General features: G+C 42.5%; 1 pseudogene; it reads right to left on the bottom strand.

Moving 5' to 3' along the window:
- The window catches only part of LOC142461613 (lupus La protein homolog), a 28,063-nt pseudogene extending 7,780 nt beyond the window's left edge, over positions 1 to 20,283 (bottom strand).
- Positions 20,284 to 21,956: the final 1,673 nt, after the last annotated feature.

Genomic DNA, 21,956 nt, shown 5'->3' with positions numbered 1-21,956 from the left:
CATCTCGCACACAGTATCAATATTTGTTGCTGAATATAATGAGGGCGACCTGTGGTCTAAGCAGCAGTGCATTCGCTCTGTTTTCAATTTTGTGTTTAAAATGGATTGAGCAAATCGATGCTACGGATTCCATTATAATTTGTTAGTGCCATGAAACAGCTTAATTTTAGATGAGTTTGGGGAAGTGAGAGATAGCATATTTAGGCTTTATTCGTGTCTATAAGCATATCAAATTGTTTTTAAAAATAATTTTTGTCTTCATGACAAAATGAAATAATCATACCCCTAAATCCTACATTTAAAACTAGCCAATGTTAAGTGTATCAGTGTTCTCTCAGCAATTTGTTCAAGTCCTAGATGGTGTCACGTGTCATTGGGCAGTTAGTGTACAGAACAGTGAGACTGGTCTGGAGAGAGAGGGAGTGGGGCATTTCCATGCATATCACTGGGAGGGTTTTTGGCTCTTGTTTTCCCCCATTTCTACCACTTTGGGCTGCGGAGAGACAGCACCTCGAAGAGGTAGAACTCACATATGATCGTCTGAACGTTCGCTGCTTTCCGAGTCTGTGCCGTCAGTTTATGAGAAGTAGTGATAGGAGTCACCAAAATGCCCCCCTTCAGCCGAGTGAAATTCAACATTTATGAGCCGTCACGCACATCTTCAGGGAACTCACACAAGATGGCATCCTGGGACGTGCTCTGGAAATACGCAGAGGTCCCTGGGAAGAAAGGCTGGTTCACACCTCTCGAGCTGCTTTATTTGCAGTACTCCATTATTTCCCTTCTCCCCGATTTTCCTTCTGCAAAAGCCTTAACTTTCTTCTTTCTGATTTTGGCATTTTTTAATTGATCTCTTGCTTTGCCTTCTGAAGGGGGCACACATCCTTACAAAGACTATCTTTTTAAAAAATGAGATTTACAAAATCAAATTATGCAATTAATCACAATGTCTCAGATCTGGTCGTGTGTCTGTGTATGTATGTATTGTGGATATCTTTTATAGGCATGAAGAACTTGCCCCTGCTCAGGTGTTATTCATTGAAGAATGGCATAATTATCTATTTTAACTTGATGTTTTGCTGCTCTTGGGCCAGCTATGAACTGATTCAGCAGGGACCAGAGTTTTCTTAATTGTTGTTCTAAATGTTTTCTAGAAAAACCACTTGGGGAGTTTTTGGTTCAAGATAGACAACTGATCTCATGGAGAGTGAATCTTTCTTCAACAATCAGGAAGAAAGCATCAAGAAAGAAAAAAAACCTGGGTATGAGCAATCTTATGGGAACAACTCAATAGTTAAGGAATCCACTCCCCCAGGTCCAGAGACAATGGAAAAGGTAGAGGGGAAGAGGAAGGAGGAATGTGCCCATTCCCAGAGCTCTTCCTCCCTCCTGCTGATCTCCCTGCAGACTTAGTTGGTCTCTTAACTCTCCAGCTGGGGTACCCATATAGCTCACACTCAGACTTCCCAGGCTGCCTGCTAATGTAAGGGCTTCCAAGTTCCCCTCAGCCAAAGCCAGAGTCATAGGCCCTGGTTGGGGACGGCTCCTGTCACCAACAAGCATCTCAACCAAAGTACCAGCTATGTGAGCAGTGCTGCCCTCCCAGCACCATTCCCCAACCAACACCCCATTTACATCACCTTAGTCCTTTAGGAGCAAGAGCCTGCTCCTGGAGGAGGCTTGTGCCCAACCCCTACCCGCTCGGCCATCTTGCACAATTCTCCGCCAACCCCTGATGTGCCTGACTCAGCTCCTGCCTCCCCCCCCCCCCCCGACTCCTCTCTCCATCCGCTCCAGCCTGGGCCATTGGAACTCTGTTCTTTCAGGATGGCCCTCTACCCTCAGCCCTCTTTACCTCCAGAACTGCACGACTCCGGTCTCTCAGTGCTGGCAGCCTCCCTCTACCCAGTCACCTCTAGCAAGGTTCCTGTGTGGTAGGATCCCACCCAGTCCAAGCATCCAAGTGGGAGGGACCACTCCCCAGGCCCTGCTTCCAACTGCTCCCTGATCACTGACCTTCCTGCACATTCTTGAACTCTCCCAGGGCTGAATTTAGGTTCCCACTCTGCTCCCCCACCCCTGTCCTCTAAAGAAAAGAAAATTGTGCAGTACTTTTTCATAACAAACATTTTTCCCTCTGACTAGGGACCAGGGATGGGAAAGGCCTTGCTGTCAGGCAGAGGGCACTGCAGGGCCAACCACTGCCTCTGCAGTTTGGTCAACATGCGCCACCATGTCATTTGGGCTCCTCCTGGAGCCAATGTGTAATTATTCCAGTTTTTAGCATTTTCTGCTGTTATCTATTTGAAGGTATCACTCTGTTGCTGTTGGGCCTTTCCTTTGTGTTTTGCTTTTGATGTTGTATGCTTTTCTGTATATGAAACCCACCGCGGCTAAGTCTAGAGGGACACATGGAGGGGAAGTGGGTGGGGAACAGGAAGCTAGTCACAAGGTCAAAGAAGAAAGACTACCCAGGAAGTGATGGCGACGGAGGTTGCACAACTCTCACGATTGTGACTGAACTAGTGACATGTATGAACAATTAATACACACGCACAGACCATGAGGCCTTCCCTAAAATAGGCCTATACTAAAACAAGATGATTAAAACATTTAAGAAATATGTTGCTGTGACTCGGGCGATTTACAGAGAAGAGGATCAGCTATACATTCAACCATGCTCGCGCATTTGTTTCAACTCCTTCATTGCAATCTCCTGACTGTAACATCCCACACCCACTCCTTCCCCCTTCTCCTGTTTCCATTCTGCCTTTTTCCTAACCCTTCCACACCTTGTCCTTGAGGATTCGCTGTCCTTTTTGCCTCGTCTAGTTGGCTCTCCTGCGATGTCTCCAATGTTATTTCCCCCCTTACAGACAAATCTATGTCAGATCAAAACCATAAACCAAACTCACTGCCATCAAGTTGACGTCGACTCACAGAGTCAGGGTAGAACTGTGCCTGTGAGTCTCTGAGACTGCCAATGTTTTTGAGAGTAGACACCCCGTCATTCTCCAGCAGAGCTGCTGGTGGTTTTGAACTGCTGAGCCCCTATTGGATCACATCCCAAATGGAAATCACTATGCTGCCAGGTCTCCTTTATAAGACCAGGGGAGTGTCTTTGTTTTGACGAGATGTCTTGATGGTTTCCATATTAGCTGTCACTGAGATAGCAGGTGTATGATATTCAATGTGCATTACATACATTCTGGATCTAATTCCTTAGAATGAGCAAATGTAGAATGAAAACAAACAAAACATCCTCAAACTCACTACCATTGAGTCAATGTTGACTCATAGCGATCCCAGGACAGGATAGAACTGCCACTTTAGGTGTTCGAGTCTGGAACTCCATGTGGGAATAGAGAGCCTTGTTTTTCTCCCATGGAGCAGCTGGTGGTTTCAAACTGCTGACCTTGCAGATCACGGCTCAACACATAACTACCATGCCACCAGGCATCCTAAAGGTGGCATAGGAAGGGCCAAAGAATTCAGGACCTTTGTTAGAAATATATAATGTTTAATATGAATAAAATATTTGGAAGGCTATCCTTCCCCAAATCGTGTATTTGTGAACAAATACAGACTGTGGTCAGTTAAAAATAATGTAATAAAGAAAGAAGAATATTGTGAATAAGAAAAGGCAGGTATTTCCACATATGAAATACTGAATGGAGAGTTAAAAAAGGAAGATTATTTAATGTTAGAAGAGAATAGTGTTGTAAAAAGAACAGCATTATGGGAAGAAACCTCAGATAGTAGTTTTTTCCAACTTCACATTCTTCACGAGTGGATACCACATCCCAGGCGACCCCGATCCTGTGGGGGAGCCAGGCAACTTAAAGCTCACAAAGGAAGTAGGAAGACGCCCTGATTTCTCACCATATGCCTGAGGGCCTATGGGTACTAAACTGTCAGTGAAGGGCCCTGTGTGGCCGCTCTCTGTCTTTCATCTGATGTCTGAAGCTTTTCCTCGACATCATTCGTAACAGGGTATCATATTGCTAGTGACGTGCTTTCAGTGGAAGGAAGTAAACTATGAATTAAGACTGACTATCAGAATGTGCTGTTGGAGCAAACCTTCCTGAAGTGCCTGTGCCTGGCTCCGTTGCCATGGAGTTGAGCCACCTCCTGAGTGTCCGAGCAGAACTGGCCTCTGGAGAATGCCCACCCTTTCTTTCAGTGGGCCTTTGGGTGGACACAAACTCCCACCTTGTCTGGTAGAAGCCAAGTGTACTATCATTTGCCTCATGCAACGGCTCCTCAAATCACGTATGTGGGTTTAGCCAGAGCCATTCAAGTATTGCTATCCCCAGCCTCGAAGGTATTTCCATACATGCCTCTTGTGACAAAGTTTCTAATTTCTGCACAAATGTGTGGGTGTGCTAGGATCTAGTTTTCTCTGCCTCCTCCACCCCCGAGACCCTCCTCGTGGGAGCCAGACTCCATGCAGCAGGTGTCTAGTACCGACAGAGAAAATCTTACATTTAGAGGATCAGCCAATTCTGTTTTTCATTTTTGTTTGGGAAAATTAAGACCTACCTGTTCACTCTGGAGAGCATCGGGCATGGTAGAGTCGTGCCTAGAATCTGCTTCTTATATCCTCCTTGTGTGTATTACTTACTTCATCATTTCCCCAGCAGAATGGCTGGGAAGTGTAAAAGTTGCATTTGGGGAGTATTTGAAACTTAATAAGCTTGCAAGTTCAGTCCATTACAAACATGTTTACTTATAAAATGAGGATCGTTATGTTCATGGTATTTAATGACAAATGTATTTTTTCCTTTGATCTTACACATGATTTTATTGTTGCTGGAATTTGCCACTGAATCAATTCTGATTCATAGCAACTGGATGTGTGCAGAGTAGAACTATTCCATATGGTTTTCAAATCTTTTAGGAGCAGATTGTCAAGGCTTGTCTTTCGAAGCACTTTCGAGTGAGTTCTCACTGCCAAGCTTCAGGTTAAGACCTAAAGTTGAGTACTTAACCTTTTGTGGTAGTCAAAGACAGTTAACAGATTTAGATAAAATCAATTAAAAAAATCTCCATTGCTTTGGCATTTTCCTTTGGAATTTGAGTCAATATTATAACTTAAGAATGGGGAGAGTTCATCAGGAAAGCTCAGAAACTGGAAACTTGAATCCTTCACGGGATCTGTTAAGCAGATGTGTTGTGTGTGGTCCACCATCTGTTGCCATTCGTCGGGTTTATGTTATTACTTTCTGAATTGCTGGCTATCGTTTAAATATCGAGTAGTTTCACATGAAGGGCCGGATGTCTGGCTGCTCTTGAAGGCCTGGATGGCCACCTTGGGACACTTTGTCTTCAAGGCAGCATTTGGCCGGGGCCTGGTGGCAAGTGCTCTCTTTGTGTGTGTGCACTCTGATTTGCCAAAGATGCCACTGCTTCACATTCTGTACATCTTTGAGGCCTGACCTTTGTTATTCCTGCTGTCATCTAAGTCTGTGACTCCCACCAGTCACCGCTAGTCTTTTTTCTTTCCATATCATCAGGGTTTTAAATATTTTCTTTCTCCACACAGAGCATGGTATTGATGATGCGTGCTATGAACTGGGTAGAGTGGTTGAGAACCTTATTCTGTGCTCCAGGTTGAGCATAGTATTCTTAATCTCATCAAACTGGAAAGAAAGCATTGACTATGTTTATTCATCATTAATAAAAAGCTTTTATCTCTCTTGGTTCCCATTTGTGGTAATTACATAATCTGTTTTCAAATTGAGACTTAAATGTGAAGGGGTGGAGTCTAGCCTGTCAATCAGGTGGCAGCTTGATGACCTCATTTGGAGGCACTAAGGAGATAAATAGCTCCCTGGATGCGGGAAACACACTCACTCTCTGTGAGTCATTCCTGTGGACAAGACACATGGAGCTGCACTAAAGTCCTGGAGTTGAAGGAGTCATGTGAAGACCCCTGCCAGTACTGAGATGCTTCCACTGCCACTGGATCCACAAGAATTTCTACCCACTGGTCTGTGATCTTCCTGCATTCAGCTTTATTGCATGTGTTTTGTGAGTCTGAAGTGAACTTGATAGTTTGGTATCGGACATATGGGCTAATATTGGACTTATGGGCTTGATCTGGACGCAGCTGGGATTGTTTTCTCAATATTCAATTGCTCTTGTATATAAAGCTTTTTCTTATGCACAAATGAATGTCCATGAATTTGTTTCTGTAGTCTACCTAGACTATCACACCACTGTTGGCAGCTTTTGTCTACTCATTGCCAGTTTCTCCCTATCGGTGGGCGTTTGGATGGGGAAGCAAGCTTCAACACCTACTCCCTCCTCAGTGTGCTACAGGGCTGACATAATTTTGCACATTCAGAGGCTTGCCATGAGTCACACTGCACAACTCTCCAGGTATGTTACTGAGTGTTTGAGGTTGTACATTCTAAAATCTAAGAGCGGTTCCTACTTTGCTTATAGTCAGTACCAACACAACGCAGCCTTTGTGCACTCACAGCAGAAGACCTGCAGGCAACGGGCAGTGGCTCACTGTGGGAGGGAGGAGAGGAGAAAAAGCTGGACCCGTGAATCGGCACCGCCGGCAGCAGTGACAACAAGCACGCCAGTAATAGCAATACAATCTGAGACTCGTCATTGGATCAGGGTGGACACTTTAGTTAATTTTTTTTCCCTCCAAGACCATCTTTGGTGTTCCTATAATTAAAAAATTCTAATTTTTCCCTAATGTTTCAGTAGAAGGAGTGTGTGAGTCATCTTTGAATCCATAGCTCTACCTCTGATTGGGTCAGAAATCCACTACTAGGTTTTTGTCACAGATGAACACATCCGTGGATCTTGTCCGACTGTAAGATTTGCTCTGGAAATAAGTTCTAAGGACTTGTTTTGTGGGTTCACATTAGAAATATGTGGTAATACATATTCAATGGCTTTGTGATGTACCCACTGCAAGTCAGTTGTACTGGGTTCATGAATGCTAGCCTTTTACACAATGTGATCATTGAATGCATTACAGTGATGCCAGCAGCCTGTTTATTTCCTTCTCTGTGTCATCCCGGAGCTCTACCATTCTTTATGGAGTATATTTCACCAGACTGGAGCACAGATTATGTTTCCCCCTTTTGCTATTAGGTGGACTCCCCCCACCCCCCAAGTGAATGATAGCTTTCTCTTCGGGTCTCGCCCAAGTGAATGAAAGCTTTCTCTTCGGGTCTCGCCCAGTACCATGTGGGATTCTTACAGCTGTTCTCAAATATAAAATTCAGAGCCTAGCACATTCACTGTAAGCCACACATAAACAGAATGTTTTTGGTATTGTTTTCTGGTCAGCATTTTTGATCAAACTAATCAAAATGTATATAATACCACTGTCCCTTGGATAATTCTATCAGGGACAGTGGTCACTAGTCATTTGTCTTTGATATCACCTTTATCAGTCTGTTAAGCTGATATACTGTACTGATATTCAACCTCATAATATCAGCCATTTATGAAAATGACAGTGCTTCATTGCTTGCTCATGTTACATGCTAGTTGTTGGTGTCGCTGTTGTTGTGGGGTATGGCTTGGCTTCCCAGGGATTTTACTGGCTTCTAGGTAGGGAATAAGAGCAGTGTCTATTTGGTGCTTTGCTCGGCTTGTGAAAGAAAGAAGAGAGGTGGTAGATTTGCAGTGGCTCCCAAATATCTGCTCAGAAATGGTACGTGTTATTTCCATCCACATTTCACTGGCCTTACAAATCACATGATCAAGCCCCTCTCATCACAAAAGGAATACAGCTCTTCCACCAGGGAGGGGCATGACATATTTGGAAACAGTGTATTCTCTCTTTGTCCACTGCCTTAATGACAAAAATTTGTGTGTTTCCATTGTGCACGCCAAGCTTACTTACTTTCTTCAGAGAGTAGTAACCCAACAATCACATTGAATTAGGTTCAGAGTTCAGAATCGCCTGCTTGTCTCCATGGAATGTCTGGGTGTGGTTCCTCTTGATTCGCAGCTCCAAGGAACAAACACCGGATCATTCTCCCTGCTCCATATGCTGATGTATGGATGAGTCCATTCTAGAACAGTGACAGAACAACCTAGACAAAGATCCTTTTTGCAAAGGAAGAGAATAGAAGGCACAAGAAATGATCGATGGCATTGTTTTCAAACATTGCAGTATACCCTTATTCTGGTTCCACATGAGCATATATATATATATATATATATTTTTTTTATTTTAACAATTTATTGGGGCTGATACAATTCTTTTCACAGTTCATACATATACATACATCAATTGTATAAAGCACATCTGTACAGTCTTTGCCCTAATCATTTTTTTTCTCTTTTCTTCTTTTACATTTTATTAGGGACTCATACAACTCTTACCACAATCCATACATATACATACATCAATTGTATAAAGCACATCCATACATTCCCTGCCCCAATCATTCTCAAGGCATTTGCTCTCCACTTAAGCCCCTTGCATCAGGTCCTCTTTTTCCCCCCCCTCTCTCCCCATTCCCCCCTCCCTCATATGCCCTTGGTAATTTATACATCGTTATTTTGTCATATCTTGCCCTATCCGGAGTCTCCCTTCCCCACTTCTCTGCTGTCCCTCTCCCAGGGAAGAGGTCACATGTGGATCCTTATAATCAGTTCCCCCTTTCCAACCCACTCACCCTCCACTCTCCCAGCATCGTCCCTCACACCCTTGGTCCTGAAGGTATCATCCACCCTGGATTCCCTGTACCTCCAACCCTCATATGTACCAGTGTACAGCCTCTGTCCTATCCAGCCCTGCAAGGTAGAATTCGGATCATGGTAGTTGGGGGGAGGAAGCATCCAGGATCTGGGGGAAAGCTGTGTTCTTCATCGATACTACCTCACACCCTAATTAACCCATCTCCTCTCCTAAACCCCTCTATGAGGGAATCTCCATTGGCCGACACTTGGGCCTTGGGTCTCCACTCTGCACTTCTCCCTTCATTTGATATGATATATATATATATATACAAATATACACATACATATATACATATACACATACATACACACACTTATATCTTTTTTTTTTTTTTGCATGATGCCTTATACCTGGTCCCTTGGGCACCTCGTGATCGCACTAGCCGGTGTGCTTCTTCCATGTGGGCTTATTTGCTTCTGAGCTAGATGGCCGCTGTTCACCTTCAAGCCTTTAAGACCGCAGACACTATCTCTTTTGATAGCCAGGCACCATCAGCTTTCTTCACCACATTTGCTTATGCACCCATTTGTCTTCAGCGATCCTATCATGGAGGTGTGCAGTCAATGATATGATTTTTTTGTTCTTTGATGCCTGGTAACTGATCCTTTTGGGACCACTCGATCACACAGGCTGGTGTGTTCTTCCATGTGGACTTTGTTGCTTCTGAGCTAGATGGCCGCTTGTTTATCTTCAAGCCTTTATGACCCTAGTCACTATCTCTTTTGATAGCCGGGCACCATCAGCTTTCTTCACCACATTTACTTGTTCACCCACTTTGGCTCCAGCCGTTGTGTCGGGAGAGTGAGCATCGTAGAGTTCCAATTTAATAAAAGAAGGTATTCATGCATTGAGGGAGTGTTTGAGTAGAGGCCCAAGGTCCTTCTGCCACCTTAATACTTGACCTATAAATATAGACACATAGATCTATTTCCCCATCCTCCTATATATATTTGCATGTACATGTCTTTGTCTAGACCTCCATGAATGCCCTTTGACTCCTAGCTCTTTCCTCCATCTCCCTTGACTTTCCTCCTGCCCTACTACCATGCTTGAGCATATATATTTAAGGGTTCTGGAATTCCCATACTTTGTAATGTCCAACATGGATTGTGATTTACACAATTGAATGCCTTTGTATAGTCAATAAGATATAAGTAACCATCTTCTGGTCTTCTCTTCTTTCAGCCAAGATTCATGACATCAGCATGAATCCTCTTCTGAATCCAGCTCGCATTTCTGGCAGCTCCCTGTTGCTGAAAATGCTGTTGAATTATCTTTAATGGAATGTCACTTGTGTGTCATATTAATCACATTGCTCAGTCATTTCTGCAGTGGGCACTACTATGGCTCCCTTCCAATTGGTTGGGCAGGTAGCTGTCTTCCAAACTGTCTGAGCATAGACCAGTGAGAACTTTTAGCACTGAATCGTTTGTTGTATTCAATTGGCTCCTATAGCCTTGCTTTTCCTCAGTGCTTTCAGTGCAGGTTAATCTCCTGCCTTCAACATAATCTATTTTTGATCTTATGACTGTAACTGAATAGTGACCAATTATTCTTGGTATCATGACTCTGTTCTTCTTTGAGATAGTTACTCTTCAATCTTCTATTTATGCTTCCTGTATTGTTCAATATCTTTCCACAGAATTCTTCAGTATTGTAACTTGAGGCTGAATGTGTCCTAAAGGTTCAACACTTACGTTATTTTTAGTGTCCTGGAGCAGATGCAATAATTCTGAGGTCGAGCCTATATGCTGTTATCTACATAGTCATTTGCCATACATGTTCAAAAGCAAGGAATAGAAAGTCACAAGTGTGTTGGGAGGAGATGTGAAGGAGAGAAACACAGGATGACACGTGCACATTTGTCAACGTAATTGACCGAACAAAGATGGATTGGAAAGCTGAGGGGGAAACGATGGCTATTCGACTTAAAGCCACACATGAAAACACACACAGACAGTGTTAAGATTTCACCATCTTTCCCTTTTAGAGATAGCATATTTTTACTAATGGATTTATTAATGAAACTTTAAGGAAAAATGTTAGTTGTAATTTTGTTACCTAGAACAAAATCCAGCTTCTTGGTGTCACCTATGAATTAGAAGTATTAAAAAGAATTTAATACCTCTTCAAAAAATAGCAAAACAAGCAAACACACACAATCAGTTGTGCAGTTGACTGACTCCGGAGCACGGGCTACGCCTGCAGAATTGCCAGAGGTCGGTTGCTTGGAAGTAGATTGCTTGGGTTTTCTTCTGACTCTCCCGCCATCGGTAGTATTACACCAAAACCTTTGCTCTGAGCAGCTGCATGTGCAGACCACTTGCACCACTTAAAGAGCTCACCGACGGCTACTTTCCTACCCACACACATGTTTACATCATGGCATCATACTCTTCTGACACACATGTGAACTTACTCTCTATCTTTCAGTGACATAAGTATATCCTTGCTACTATGTTTCTCCACAACATGTAACCAAAAGTGCTTTGTCCTCTTGTTCTCTTATTTGGTTGAGATTTTGCAGACAGGTCCTCATCTTCCAGACTGCCTGGAAAGAGAGACAGAGTCAGAGAGAGAGAGAGAGAGAGAGAGAGAGAGAGAGAGAGAGAGAGAGAGAGAGAGAGAGAGAGAGAGAGAGAGAGACCATTCATACTTCTTCAATTCCAGGTCTGGGTCATTACGTTATATTAGGCCATTGTGTTTAGTTCATCAATTAGTTCTGTATTGTACATGCAGTTGAGTTAAAGTGTAACACTTTATCATTTGATTTCCCTTTTAACCCATTTTAAATTCATTCTAGTTTTTAATATTTTCTGCATTCTTCTTGATTGAGGATTTCCTCTTTTATTTGTTATTGTTGGTTGTATTAAAATTCATTGGTATGCTTTTCTAGATATTAAGGCCAAGTTAGGTAAGTCTATAGAGATATTAAGTGGCGTAGTGATTTCTAGGGGCTATGACTGGGAGGACGGGGGTGGGGAGATGGGGGTAGGGTGCGGGGGAGGAACAAGGAGCTAAGGACAATGAGTAGAAGAAAATGTTGCAAACTTGATTGTAGTGATGATTTTACAACTCTCTTTAATATGATTGAAATTCTGAATTATGATATGTGAATTGCATGCCAATAAAACTGGTTTAAAAAAAGTCTTCATAGAGCAGTCAGGACCATGCACGATTCTTACCTTTTCCTGGGAGACCTTTTATCACTGATTAATCACTCACCACCCACCTTATCCTTTCAATATTACGCACCAACTCTGTGAGGATGATTGTATTTTTATGATTATTTAAATTTTGCGTGTGAGACTTTTGAAGGGTTTCTTAGAGAATCTGAATAACTTTATCTGTTATGCATAAACCTCCAAGAAATAAAATCTGTGCTCTGCTTCTTAAAAAAGCCCGTTCTTGCACTTTCACTTTAAAGGAATCAGAACGAGTGAGTGTGGCAATCTGGTCTGAGTCGCATCTACAGCATTCGAGTGATAGAAAATGCCAAGGGCCCAGTGATTCACACAGAGGCAGAGGAATTAAAGCAGCTGGCAGGAATGGCCAGGGAACAACAACCGTAAAAGTCAAATTGAGTGATACAGTTATTTTACAGCAAATTTTCCAGAAAATTTCCACCCATTCTCATTGTTTTACTCTGAAACAGAGCCTGTAAGGATGAAGCTGATTATCCTGCCACGGATAATGGGGGTTATACACATGCCACGGATAATGGGGGTTATGGTTTGTGTTGGGTTTGGAAGGAACTCCCCATACCTCAGGGCTAACCTTTGTCCCTGAGACTTGATACGCTATCCTGTTCTCCACAGTTGCAGGACTGCACACCTTCTGTAGCCATTAGCCTGCGAGTTGCCTAGAAATGGAGAAAAACAGAAATGAAATCTGTCTTGTTAAGAAATGTCAGTCCTTGCAAGTGACATCTTGATTTTATGGGCTGGGGTCATGGCACAAATGAAAGCTAGCCTCATCCATTGAGACCTAAGGAAATGCTAATGAGAAGATATTGACTGATTATAGTTTCAGAGCCCTGCCCGGTATGGAAGGGAACATGGAAGTGTGTCCAGGCGCTGTCCAGCCATAGCGGCTGTCAGGGGACAAGGGAAGCAGGCTCCTGGGAGAGAATGGCTGGGTGTACTGATGAGGTTCATTACCTCTTTGAGGACATTGGCAGAAATGTCACTGACAAGAACACAGAAGCAGAGGGCCTTGAAAACCTTGCTCGTTACCTGTTTGCTGAAATAAAGCATCTTTTCGGTGTTTAACCCAGAGTTGAAGACAGCAGGAGCCTTAGAAATGATTCACCAAGAAGCTGGATTTAGTCCAGCAAATCCAAAGTCGCGTGATTTAGATGAGTCTCTTCAGGTTGACATTGGACGGAGTACAGTCATCGATTACTCTTTATCATGGAAGCCACTGGTCTATGAGGACGACCCTGATTAAAATAGGCCTTTTCCTTCTTCTTTAAATAGAATGCCAAATAGAATTGGCAGTGTTTCCTCGAAAATTAATTCAAAGTGGTCATAAGTATTTTAAGGGCAAAATTTACATTACATATTCTTTCTGAGCACGACAGCATTAGGCCACATCATAATACTGCAGTAATAAAATGGTACTTTATGCTTAGTATTATAGTATACATTTATGAGCATTTCTTTGAGCCAGGTACTTGCCTAAGCTTTAGCAAATACTAAATTATTTTATGCTCAGAATAACTCGTTGAGGTGGCACTATTATTATATTATTACCCCTCCCCTAAAATGATCAAGTGAAGGTATGGAGAGGCTAAAATCACCCCAAATTACCCACCGAGTGTGTCTTGGAGGCTCCACTTGACCATGGACTGGCTGATTCTAGGCCTGACTAGCACAATCTCCGCGACCCACTGCCTCCCTCAGCACACGGGCTCTCTCCCGGTGGGAATGATCTGTGATTCACAGCATTGGTTTCCCCTTTGGAAGAGACGACATGGCCAATGGTGTCCCCCTATCGTTGGGGGAGTGCAATTGCAGTGCTGTTTTTGAGGAGCCCTGGTGGCACACTGGTTAAGCACTTGACTGCTACCGTTCGTCAGTGTGCACACCTTGGCTTGGTAGGAAAAAAGACCTGTGGGTCGGCTTCAATGACAGTCAAGACACTCCTAGAGGGCCCGTGGGGTCCCCATGTCTCAGAATCCACTTGATGGCACCCAGCGTCAGCAACCACTGCTAATTTGACTTTCTCATCTCGCCTTTGGCATACATTCATTTCAGGGACTCATCATGCAAAGGCACGTTTTGCAAATGTAACACGAAGGTACCAAGACACAAGTGGTTTTGAAGTCATTCGAGTTAGACATTGAATACAACACACCTAATTGCTGGAGTCCCCAGTCTGATTCGATACGATCAGCCTCCCGCGTCTCTTTGCTGCCAGTCTTCCCTCCAAGGTGATATTATCTTAACAGATGCTCACATGTGATGCTCCGGGACTTCAGCTCTGGGTCTCCTTGAATCCTTGAGGGGGCTGTCTGTGGCGCTACATGGAATATGTTTCCGATAGCTTTCTTGGCCAGATTGGTTAGCTGGGGAATCTAGGGGAACAGAAAGCACCAGGGCCAAGGAATTATTTTTCACCATGGCACAATTCAATCTCTGGCAATCACTTACTCTCACTCCAATCCCCCTTGCCCATCAGTAAAATGAAGCTTTGTTCAGCCCTCTTCTCAAGGTGCTTGTGCTGTGAGTTTGGTAAACTATGCAGGTCCGTCACTGCTGCTGCTTGGGGCTCTCCATTGCGTTCAAGGTGATTCGGACTCCTGGTGCGCACACAAGGACAGAGTTTGAGATTGTGCTCTTCTGGAAGCAGGTATCAGGTCTGTCTGCTGAGGTACTGCTGCAGTGACTGCTAATGAGTCAATCCTGACTTATAGGACAACTACCCATGTGGGTCTCTGAGACTAAAATTTTTATAGGAGTAGAAAGCCTCATCTTTCTTCTAAGGAATGACCCATGGTTTTGAACCATGAACCTGGCTGTTAACAAAGCAATGGATAACCTACTATACCAATAATCCAAACCAAACTCACTGCCATTGAGTCACTGCTGACTCATAGTGACCCTCTAGGACAGGGCGGAATGACTGATCGCTAATGCAATTATTTATTGATAGATATACAAATTATATTAATGACATTTAAGATTTGCTTTTTAAAAAATTTAATAAAACACTATCAACTAGTTAGGAGAACTTCATTTGAGTTCAGAAGACCCTTTAAAACATTTTAAAAACTTATTTTAATCTCTCTATGCAGAGTTATTTTTAATTAGTGGCCCCACATATTACCTGTATGTACTTCTGTTATAAAACAGATCACTTTGCGTTGCACTTTTCTTGTTTGCATGTAAGCTTGACTGATATGACTGTCAACCCTTCCTAGATCTGACTGGGACCAAGATCGATCAGTCAGCATAGCTACAGCATCTGGCGCACAGTTTGCTCCTGAGTAAATACAGGATTTGTTTTATTTATCCTTTATTATTGTGTTTAACAGAGGATTGAGGATGGTACAATATATAAATTAATGAATTGGTTTTGCGAATATTCTGTGTATCAGTTGGAATACTGTACTATGTTACAGCATTGTGAATATAAGTTCAGTGATAGTACCTTTCGTTAATCATACTGAAAGTGAGAATGCCTTCGGGTGCTCTTGTTTCCTGTATTCCTCTGAAAGCTGGCCTCTGTAGGGGCATTCATGTCATAATACCCTGGTTATGACTTCTTAAAATTGATGTCACTTAATGTCAGCTTCAAATAGAATAATAACAGAGTGAATTATTGTATTGAATACATATAGAGAGAATATATGTATGGTCTATATACATAGTTATATGTATATACAAAACTATAATATAGGCAAAAGAAACGTTTCTGGAAGAAATTTCAAAATTTAAATTAAGTTGGATTGTGTTTTTTAAAAAGTTGAATCAGTGACAAATTTATTTGCAACACAAATAATTAAAATGCTTGGTAATTCAATTATAACCAATTAGGCAAAAACTGTGTGTTTTATCTGACACAAGTCAAGCTATAATATAGGAAAACAGCATCCTCACGATGCCAGTGCGAATTGCCTGTTTTCACCCTGAGGGGTTGAATTCCTCATCTATATTTCTGCTACCCTCGAATCCGGGGTCAGGTGGGTGAATGACCTTCGGTAGCTTCGTCCTTTCCGAGAGCAGCTGTCAATAGTGCGATGGGATCCATCCTTTTTCCCACTGCTTTTCTCCTGTGGCCCACTACCTTTGCTTTACTTGCACGGAAGGGAGCATTCAGGGATTTGTGGCCATCCACTGAAATTTTTATAACCTGAATTGACTTTTCAGGTTCAGGCAGTAACACCCCGGATATTAAACTGACACTTGTGAATTTCCCAGGGCTGCAAGCACACATCTGTGATTCATTTCAGCACAGTTTACCGAGGGGCTGCCTTCCAAGTCACAGGGGTCTGCAGAAGGTTGCTGCTGACAGGATTTCTGAAAAGCAGAGTGAAAATGTGACAGATGTGTTACATGATTGTCCCTGGTCCTAGGTGATGTTAGCAATCAGAGTACTGGGAAGTTTTTCTTCACCACGGCTAGGCTGATTTTCAATTTGTCTTCAATGATCATACTGAATAAATAGGGCAGGGATGACTGTCGAGGATTGAATTGAGCACCCCTACACCACCACCTTAACACATTTATACTGAAATCTTAACCCTTGTGGGATAGATTCTGTGTCCAGTTGGCTAGGCCAGGATTCTCAGGTTGGCAATTGGAGGCTCCCCGCATAATGTGGTCTAACACAGTGTAACCAGTTCCAGGCGGGCTCTGCTGCTAACAGAGGAGCCGTTGTGGGGAGATTAGGGTGCAGTGCTACTCGTTGAATGCGGTCACAACCCTGGAGCCATTCGAAGCCCATTTCACCGGGCTTGTAGCCTCTAATCTTACATAAATGGACACGATGCTCTCTTCTTGCTGGTCCAGATCCTGCATCTGGGTGGTAAACCTACCATAGTCCCCACCAACGTGGGGTCCATTTGGTCCTGCAACTGTGAGCCCGACTTGCTGTCTGGATTGTAGACCTGAGTTTATCGATGCCAGTGAGTCGAAAAAAGCCTCCAATTTAGCTTCTTCTCCAAGGACTTGAATCAGGTGGATTTCTTGATATCTAGTTATATATGTAAATTTCCAGTGCTCGACAGTCATGCTATGGTACCTTGTGTGTCTCTATGATGCTGAAAGCAATGTCACTGATATTTCATCGCTCAGAAAGTCCCCAACATGAATAGGTTCAGCAGAGCTTCGAGACTAAGAGGGAAGAGGCCATGTTTGGTTCTGTTGTCTGTCAGGTTGCTACGAGTCGGACCCAACTTGATGGCACAACAACAACAAATGTGTGTGATTGGTTTTGCTTCTCTAGAGAACCCAGCCACACATATCCTCTTACCTGTGAAGATGCCCCTTGGAAATCGGGCCTTTCCCCCTGTGGTCACTGGAGGTCAGGTTATATTGGACTAGGATGCTGTGTTACGCTGGGTTTTCTTCAGAAGTGAAACCAGTGCCACTTGTTAGATGTGGCCGAGCTGGTTCCCGCTAATAACAACAGAATGAAAGACGGCGTGCTCCTGTGCCATAACTGGTCTTTGGTTCGAGTCCATTGTTGCAGCCACTGTGTCAATCTATTTTGGTGAAGGCGTCCTCTTTTTCACCATCCCTCTACTTTACCAAGCATAGTGTCCTTCTCCAGGTGCTGGTCTCTCCTGACAGCATGTCCAGAGTACTAGTGATGAAGTCTCACCATCCTTGCCTCTAGAAAACACTCTGGACGCACTTCTTCCAAGACAGATTTTAACAAAAGTTCTTTTGGCAGTTCATAGTAATTGCAATATTATTTTCCAGCACCACAATTCAAATGCATTTGGTTCTTCTCTGGTCTGCCTTATTTAATGTCCAACTTTCACATATATATTAAGCCATTGAAAAACCCATGGCTAGGGTCAGGTGCGTCTTCATCCTCCAAGCAACATCCATGCTGTCAGCACTCTGCAGAAAGCACGTACAGCAGAGTCACTCAATGGAATGAATGTGCCATTGGCTCTCTTGACTGCTGCTCTATAAGCACTGAGGTGAAATCCTTGACAGCTTCAACCTTTTCTCTGTTTATCATGATATTATCTCTTGGTCCAGATGTGAGGATTTTGGTTTTCTTTACATGGAGTTGGAATCCACAGTGAAGCTTGAAATCCTTGATTTTCATCAGCAAGTGCTTCAAGACCCCCCACTTCAGAAAGCAAGGCTCTGTTCTCTGCATCTGATAGGTTGTTTATACACCTTCCTCATATCCAGATATCACATTATTCTTCATATACCAGCTTCTCTGATTATTTTCTCAGAAAACCCATTAAATAATTATGGGGTGAGATGCACACTTTTTCCTGCTTTTAAAACATACAGTATTCCCATGTTCTGTTTGCACAACTCTCTCTTGATCCATGTGGAAGTTTTTCATGAACACGCAGTAGTGTTCTGGGACTCCCATTCTTGTTAAGGCTATCCACAGTTTGTTGTGAGCCTCAATGACAGTCAAATTCTTTGGCATAATCAGTAAAACGTCTTTCTGGTACTCTGTTTTGATCCAACATACATCTGACATCACCGTGATAGTCTTTGTTCTATGACTTTTTCTGAATCTGGCTTGATCCTCTGGCAGCTCTCTGTCAATGTATCGCTGCATCTGTTGTTGGATGATCTTCAGAAAAATATTACTTGCCTTTATTATTAATGATATTTTTCTAGAGTTTGTGCATTCTGTTGGGTATTTTATTTGGAATGGGTACAAATATGGCTCTCTTCCATTCAGTTGGCCAGGTTAGCTGTCTTCCAAATTTCCTGGCATAAATGAGTGAGTCCTTTTAGCGTTTCACAGCTCATGTGCATAAGAAGGAAATCTATAACAAGGGATAAATTTATATCAAGAGAGCAACCCATCCTGCCATACAGTGAGCAAACAGTGAGCAAACCTAGTCTGGCTCAAACTCGCGGCTTAGGGGCTAAATTAGAGGCCCTTCCCAACTTGCTCAACTGCTGGGCCGATGGAGCTGGAAGGTGACTCAAGTAAAAGAAGACCAAGTCCCATGGAATAAGAGATCGCCGATAATTCCCTGGGTCGATGCACTATGGGCCAAGTTCAATAACCTGGAGGTGGCTGCAACAGATTCATGATCTTTGTTAGCAACGTGAGAGAGAGAGCGAGAGAGAGAGCATTCTCACTGTCACTTTATGGATATCAGATAGGTTGTATCCCTAACAAGATGTCATTAGGCTGCGACTTAAGTGAGAGGTTATACTTCTATAGCTTCTTCCAGCAGCGGTTCTCAATCCGTGGGTCATCAAATGACCCTTTCACAGGGGTCGCCCGATTCATAACAGAAGCAAAATTACAGTTATGAAGTAACAGCGAAAATAATCTTATGGTTGGGGGGTCACTACAACACGAGGAACTATATTGAAGGATCACGGCATTAGGAAGGTTGAAGATCACTGTCTCACAGGCATAGTCAACTTGACACAATTATTAAAACAAGTCTAGTTGAGTTCCTCAAAGATATTAAGGTCATTGTGAAAAACTGTGCAGTTAAAGTGGAAAACGGGAAACCAGTGCTGTTCTGATACTCATGATGGAGTCTAACAGAGAAGCTGCATGGAAGAGTAGTTAGAAGCTTGGAGCTTTTGTTTGATTGCTTATTTGTTTCTGTTTTTTATGACCTTGAGTATGATAGTTAACCTCTCTAGATTTCTGTTTTCTTATCTAAAAATGCTAATGAGAACAGTACTTACCTGAAAGATTTGTTTCAAGGATTATATAAAATAATGCAATAAAACACTCCAAGTAATTTCTGGAACATATTACAAGGGTACTTCAAAAGTTTGTGGAAATGGAATTAAAAGATAATAGAATTTCCTCATGGACTCTTTGAAGTGCCCTCATAAACACTATTGAAATAATATTTTATTTAATAATTAATATTAAGATTGTAGTCGTGTTGAAAGAGAAAAGAGAGCTATCTGTAGAATTGCTTCTGGTTCTTAGAAGATTTAAAAGGAGAGAATCCATAATTACTGAAATTATACAGTTGCACAAAGAATCGAATTTGTTAAAGAGCTCACATTATGTATGTGAAGTCCAATTTTATTTTGCTCAGTAATGGACTTATTAATATTAACAGAACTCTTAGAATGACATTTTGTTTGTTACAAAGAAATTGTAACAGTTTAGTCTGTTTGCTTGGATGGTGGCGGATAATTCCCCGGGAGAGCATCATCTCGAAGTCACTGGCAGCTCTGGATGAAAATGGCTCACCACCTCAGGCAACTTACCTGGGACAAACACCTGAAAAGTGCCAAAGGCCCTTTCAGGGGACCTATGAGGCCAAAAGTATGTTCATGGTAATACTGAAATGTTAATTGCCTTCTTTTCAACTTCCTGACAACTGTGCAGTGGAATTTTCCAGAGGCTCCATAATGCATGGTCTTGCAGCAGATTGCGTGCAGGAGACAGAGACCCAGCTGTCTTCTATTAGGGCAGACATCGAAGAGATCTGCAAACGTGGAAAACAATGCCACACTTCTCACTATTCTTTCCATCTAATGGAAAATATGAAATTTTTTAATTAAAAAGATTATTTGTGCTAACATGTAATGAGTTTGTTATTGTTATTTTGAAATAATTAAGTATTTTTAAAAAATCTGTTTACATTTCAAATCTGAGAAATATTCCAGTATAAACAGAAACATTTGGGGATCCTTAATAATTGTTGCTAGTGTAAAGTGGTCCCGGATGAAGCAGTGTGAGGACGGCCGCTCTAATAAGATGTCTGCGGAGGTGGAGTCACTCACACCGGCTCGGAAGCTTTTAGGTAGGGCAGAGGGCAAGGCATCAGAGGACGTGGTGTTGTTTTGTTACATTCATATTTGGGGGAATCTCTGTATGTGTGAGACCCGCCGATGACCAATTCTCTTTGCATTGAGGAGCAGAAGCTGACGCATTGAGGAGCAGAAGGCTCCTACGGAAAGGATGATGGTTCAGCCCTCCCTGCAGCTCTGTCTAAGAAAGGCAGGGCAAACTGCTGCCACAGTGATTTCAGCCAAGACAACTTGTCCTATGTAATTCATGGGATCATTGTGATTCTAGGATTGACTTATCAGCAACTAAAAGCTGCAGCCCTTCCCATCAATGTATGTGCTAATTTCAACTGTCCTTAAACTGTTAGTCTCTCCCCCTAGGTTTGATGCTTCACCCACCGGACTCAGCCTGTTTCTCTGGCCACAGTTTTTACTTGCTTCAGTTAAAAAGTATAGCCTGGACATGTTGCTGCTTCATGGGGTAAACAGATACTATGTTAACGAGGCCGCAGTCTGTGACTTCATGGAATTTACACCCTAAAACGTGGAACAGACAATAAAAAAATGAAGTCTTAGTTTCTGGGTGCTCTAAGAGAAATATTACAGAGGATGACTTTTATGAGCAGATAATTTCTTTTTCACACTTTAAAAGGCTAGGAATGAGAATTCAGGGCACCAGCTCTGAGAGAATGTAGTCGTCTCTCTGCAGCTTCTCTTCCTGGGTTCTTTGGTGGTCTCTCCGTGGCGTGAATCTCCTGTCTCACAGTGTTTGTTTGAGTCTCACACTGTGCTGCTTCTCAACCCAAACCACTTTTTATATTTCAAAAGTGACACTGAGATGGTCTATTTAACATAGCAAAGGAAACCCTATTCATAAATGGAATGCCATTTGGGAACATATAGGAGATTAAGATTTATAACACATATTTCTGCAAAACACAATCTAGTCCATAGCATTGCACAAATTAGTAAATGATTAAAATAGTTGTAGATGCAAAGACTAGCATATTTATGATAGAAAGCCAGCATCTTAACAATAATCCTGATTTTTACTTTCTCCTTTAAGTCACTTAGTCTAGATCCAAAATTCTGGAGAATCCTATCTGATTGGTCAAATATGATGGCTAATCACAGTACTGTGTCCAGAGAACAACTCTTCCTGTCATAGTACCCTTGTGAAGGCCTTGTGCTCTGACAATAAGCTGGGTCATGAATTTTGCAATTTGCAATGATATACATTAAGAAAACCCACTTCCTGCCATCAAGTCAATTCCCACTCATCGTGAGTTAGTGGGCAG

The sequence above is a fragment of the Tenrec ecaudatus genome, chromosome 11, assembly GCF_050624435.1.
Source record: "Tenrec ecaudatus isolate mTenEca1 chromosome 11, mTenEca1.hap1, whole genome shotgun sequence".
NCBI classification, from domain to species: domain Eukaryota; kingdom Metazoa; phylum Chordata; class Mammalia; order Afrosoricida; family Tenrecidae; genus Tenrec; species Tenrec ecaudatus.
The sequence above is the reverse complement of the archived record's forward strand: the minus strand, read 5'-3'. Positions and strand labels throughout refer to the sequence as shown.